This window comes from Adiantum capillus-veneris, chromosome 14, assembly GCF_014529385.1.
Source record: "Adiantum capillus-veneris isolate H3 chromosome 14, ASM1452938v2, whole genome shotgun sequence".
In the NCBI taxonomy this organism is placed as follows: Eukaryota; Viridiplantae; Streptophyta; class Polypodiopsida; order Polypodiales; family Pteridaceae; genus Adiantum; species Adiantum capillus-veneris.
The window spans coordinates 70,254,591-70,260,128 of NC_140944.1; the positions used below are offsets into that span (position 1 = coordinate 70,254,591).

The following is a 5,538-nucleotide window of genomic DNA, read 5'->3' on the forward strand; positions in this document are numbered from 1 at the left end:
CCCCATGTAGGAATCTCATCATGAATTCTCTTCTCCATGTGAAGATCTTGCAGAAGGTGAGAGGTCTTGAAGGTGCAAGCAAAGGAGATTGCATTTAGAGAGAGGCCCTCACTACGAAGAATGACATCTTTCTAAAGAGCCCTTGACTAGCGCTCTCATCATGAATTCTCTCACCATGTCAACATCTTAGGAAGGGAGCTCTTTGCTTTGAATCTAGTCCTTGCCACAGCCATGTTGGGCATATCCTGCAATCAACGTGCTTGAAGAGACATTGTAGAAAGGATGCCCATCAGGTGCGAAGGAAAGGCCTTTCTTCACAGCTTGCTCAACAACCTGCTTATTAAACCAGAGTTACCGGGGAACGCCCCCTAGCCCCTGTTCCGGCGTTCCGGGGGGCAGTTCCCTTCCCGAACGTTCCGAGACGTCCCGGAACGTTTGACGTTCCGGGTGGGTTCCGGGTGGCCAGTGCAAACCGGAACGGCCGTTCCGGAACGCCCCCGGAACGTTCCGGAATGCCCCTGGAACGGCCAACGGCTACAAACAAATTTGGCAAAAATTGAAAAAATTGAAGTAAATGTTTGGGCTTTGTTTTGAAGTGTGCAAGGCCTCAAGGACTCATAAAATGCACCCCCCTCCCCCTTTCTCTCCACAAGCTAATCCTCAATGCTCAAGCTCTCTCCCTCTCACACTCTCAAGATCTCTCCCTCTCAAGACTCACTCTCTCAAGGCTCAAGGCTTCACGCCTTCAAGCTCTCTTCCTCTCCCTCCCACTCTCTCAAATCTCTCCCTCCCTCTCACTCTCTCAAGTCTCTCCCTCTCTCTCTCTCTCTCTCTCTCTCTCTCATATCATCATCTAGTCATAGCAAAGTTGAATGGTCTTCAAAACGAGTTTTTTGTGAGTATTAGAGTCAAAGCACTCTAATACTCCTTGTGTTTAAACACAAGGAGCTAAAAATGCACTATTTGGGTGTTTTTTATACCTCCCGTTCCGTGCCGTTCCCGTTCCGGACCCCTAGCCGTTCCCCCGTTCCGCACGGATCCCATCGCCGTTCCCGTTTCGCGTTCTGGGTAACTATGTATTAAACCCTACAATAATCAACCATGCTGCATGACAACTCTCCCATCAACAATGCCAACACGACCCTCAACGAGAGGGATCGGTACCACAGCCGACTCTAGGCACCGAAGCTCAAAACAAATGAGAGAGAGAGAGGCTAATGCCCTGCTCTGCTGAATCTGCTCCCTGAACCTGGTTGATAGTGCATAGCTTGTGACCCCCTTACTGGGTCAGCTTGTAGGGTAAAACAACCATCACAGGGCATTGATGGAACCAGCCCATGAAGGGTCGTCCTATAACCCGACGCAGAGACCTGCAACACTGAGATCTGCCTTTCGAGCTCGTTCAAAAACTATTTTTTGCGTTGGAATCCGCAGGTTTCTTCATATCCTTATCTCTATCCGTAAAGACTGCCACTGGCTTGCTGCTTTAACTCCTCGCATTCATCTCTTTCAGATTTGTCACTACTTGTTGCATCAGTAAGGCACTCATCTCTTTTTCTAACATCACCAATATTGCTAAAGATGTGTGCCCTGGATTTGTTGTATTTGTCCATTCGTTCTTCAATGGATCTGATCGTCTGATCGGGTTCATCCTTCTTGAAGCAATCAAATCGTTGTTGTCAATGGAACCCTCCCTTGCTCTTTGCCTAAACGCAAGCTTCCCAGGTGGCGATGATGCAGGGTTTGCGTCAAATCCGGAACCGACAGGTATATCTGCTAGCTTAACACTTAGAACTCTACTTTTTAGAGTTTTCACCAAAAGAATTGGCGATGGGGATGGTGGAACACTGCTGTCTAGTGCCATGGCTTTCACGTGGTAGTGCTGGGCAACACGATAAGGAGGACATTGGATTCGAAATCAGTTGCTGCTGGCTGGCTTTGGATTCCTTACGAACCTCTCAACCTCTAGCTCCAGCCTTAACACTATGATTTGATGCCTTGAATTCAAAACATCGTGCAAGAAGCTATCGAGGTGCTCCAAGGGGTTTGCAACAGCTAGAAGATCTTTAGAAGAAGATGTAGTTGACAAAGAAGAGAATGTCACAGGTGCAACTTCACCATCACTGTTGTAGATTTTGAAGTACGCATCTTGCATAGAGCCACATGCCTTCAAGATGCATGTGTAGGTGATTGCAGCTCGAGAGAGGCCCTCACTTCGCATACATATCAACCAAGACAGTGCCAAGCAGGACATCTCTTTTCAAGAGCCTCTGACTAACAATATAATTGTGAATTTTTGTGCCCTATCAGCATCTTGCGTAGAGACACATGCCTTAAAGATGCATGCTAGGTGATTGCATCTCAACATCTTGCGTAGAGCCACATCCTTCAAGATGCATATGCATAGGTAATTCCATATGAAGAAAAGCCCTTGTTGAGCCCTCATGTCACATACATATCGACCAAGACAGTGCCAAGCACGACAGTCTTTTTTTGTGCCCATATCAGCATCCTTCAAGATGCATATGCATAGGTAATTCCATGTGAAGAAAAGCCCTTGTTGAGCCCTCACTTCCCATACATATCGACCAAGACAGTGCCAAGCACGGCCGCTTTTCTTGTGCCCATATAAGCATCCTTCACGATGCATGCATAGGTAATTCCATCAGAAGAGAGGCCCTCGCTGATCCCTCGCGAGCTTCACAGACATATTGCCAAGCACGATGGCTTTTTTACTTCATTGCCTACATTCTTGCCTTGGACGCCGTTCGCGACACGTGGGTTGACGAGAGCGCAGCGTTGTGATTTTGCCTTCTGCGCTAACGAAGTAACTAGAGTGCTTTGTTAGCTGCGTTCGCATTGAATTGAGATTGAACAAAACATTGGAAACTCTCTGTGTGTGTGTGAGAGAGAGAGAGAGAGAGAGAGAGAGAGAGAGAGAGAGAGAGAGAGAGAGAGAGAGAGAGAGAGAGAGAGAGAGAGAGAGAGAGAGAGAGAGAGAGAGAGAGAGAGAGAGAAGCTTTGTGTCCATATCATCTTGGGTAGAGCCACATGTCTTCAAGATGAATGTGTAGGTGGTTTCATTTCCTAGAAATAGACTAGAGCTTTCTCTTGTGGAAAATCTTGCAATCAGTGCATTGCAAGGGTCCACACTCTAGATAGGCAATTGAAAACATCCTAGAGCTTTTTGGCCCTACTCCTGTTGTGCGTATCCCACGACCAATGCATTCCAAGAGTCTACACTCCGAATAGGAAGCTCCTCGAGCACTTGTAGAGAGCCACATCCCTTCAAGATGTAAGCATAGCCTTCAAGACAAAAGTATAGGTGATTGAATTTCAAAATCTCCATAGACCTGATCTTCTACTGCACCAAAGAGACAATTCCCATCTTTAGCCATCCGCTGCACCCCCACACCTTTTTGAGTGTCTAGTTTCAACTTCAAAATCTCTCTCTCTCTCTCTCATTTTCTTATGGGCTAATTGCAACCTTGGAGATGAAGCTCTTTGATGATTTTACACTCCTCCACTGTTGCAAGAGGATCCACTTGCTGTTTGGATTGAGCTAGATGCAAGAGATAAGCCCCAGCTTTCATGTCGGGAGCTTGGAATTATGGCTGATGACGATGAGAGAGTGAAAAAAGGAAGACTAGCATTAACCTTTGACCACTGCAATCCAGATTCAGTTGTAGAAAATGATGGTTGATTCATTCACATACCCTGTGCATGTGAGGATGAATCAGTAAAACAACGGAGCCTCCATCAGGCTTACATGAAGGTAATGGAAAACCTTCAGCATTGCTTTGGTCTTCTCGACATGCATTTATTGACAACACAACAGCCTCCAGTTGTGAATTCCCGTGCCCTACCTCAAATTGCCTGCAATAATCAAGAGACTCCTTCTCACTCTACTCTGATAAAAAAAGCACTTCTAGTAGCATTTAAGGTCTCACTAATTTCTTCATAGTTTACCACAACATTCTCCACCAATTTTTCATCTTCTACCAAGGGATATACCTCTATCTGTTCATTTGAAGGGTCATCAAAATTTGATGGCACCGATTCCTTTGAGTCATCTTCTGTGGTTGAAGTTGGTGAAGTTGAATGTGGCGGTGGGAGAGGAGGAGGGGGCGAGGGTGGGGGAGTAGTTGTGGATGAGGAAGATGAAGTTGGTCTGACATTTGAGGAACCATGCCCTCGTTGGATTAGCACATGGATGTGTGGGATTATCAGAAAACAGTCGGTAAACAAATGAGATTATGTATGCTCATTGAAGCGAAGGCCAATACCACTCATTTATTTGTTTCCAAATGCTGAAAAAATTCTTTTGAATTGACAATATGCAGTCAGATGATAAGGATAAACCCTCAATTGTATTGCAATCTTGCTCGAGAAGAGGCAACAAAGGTAACAAATTAACGGCATCCCTACCGTGACCTAATCCGAGACGTCTGCAGAGAGCAAGCTCATAACTCCTCAAGACAGCGAACCTCTGTCAAAATAATTAGTGGGTGATGTTGCAAGAACCAGGAAACCTAGCTTTGCTACCCACAAAGAGAGAACCAAAAAATTTGAGGAAACTTCAAATTGTGATGAGTTGAGTTAGCAAGTCAGCAAGCAAGAAAATGGCAAGAAACGCTTCAAAAAAGGAAATCCACAATCAATGTATTCCAAGAGGTGACATTCTGGACAGGAAGCTCCTCAAGCACTTTTTGAATTTTCTGAAGCGCACCAAATTTGGCATACATATCGACCAAGACAATGCCAAGCATGACATCTTTCTCAAGCGCACCACATTTGCATACATATCAATCAAGACAATGCCAAGCACGACATCTTTTTCCAACACACTCAGACAAACAATATAATTGTGAATTTTTGTCTATATCAGCATCTTGCACCACATGCCTTCAAGATGCATGCGTAGGTGATTGCATCTAGAGAGAGGGCCTCACTTCTTATCTACTGAAAATAGACTAGAGCTTTTTGGCCCTGTCCCTGTGGGGCAAATCCTGCAGTCGGTGCATTCCAAGAGTCCACACTCCGGATAGGAAGCTGAAGATAGCCTAGAGCTTTCTGGCCCTGCTCCTATGGTGCATATCCCACGACTAGAGCATTCCAATGCTTTGCATCCGCTGAAAACAAGCTAGAGATTTCTGGCTCTGCTCTTGTTATGCACATCCCACGTTCAGTGCATTCTAAGAGGTGATATCTTGGACATGAAGCTCCTCAAGCAGTTTTTGTGCTTTATCAAGTGCACCACATTTGGTATACATATCGACCAAGGCAGTGCCAAGTACAATATCTTTCTGGTTCCGGACACGAAGCTCCTCAAGCACTTTTTGTTCTTTCTAAAGCACACTACATTTAGCATACATATCAACCAAGACAATGACAAGCATGACATCTTTCGCAACCCCACCACATTTGGCATACATATCAACCAAGACAGTACCAAGCACGACATCTTTATTCAAGAGACTTGGACGATCTCCGGATTCGTTATATAAATATAATGCACGTGATCGATAAAATAAGCTG

General features: G+C 45.3%; 1 pseudogene; it reads right to left on the bottom strand.

Moving 5' to 3' along the window:
- Positions 1-1,402: 1,402 nt before the first annotated feature.
- Positions 1,403-2,155, bottom strand: LOC147442588 (uncharacterized; annotated as a pseudogene).
- Between the last annotated feature and the right edge of the window lie 3,383 nt (positions 2,156-5,538).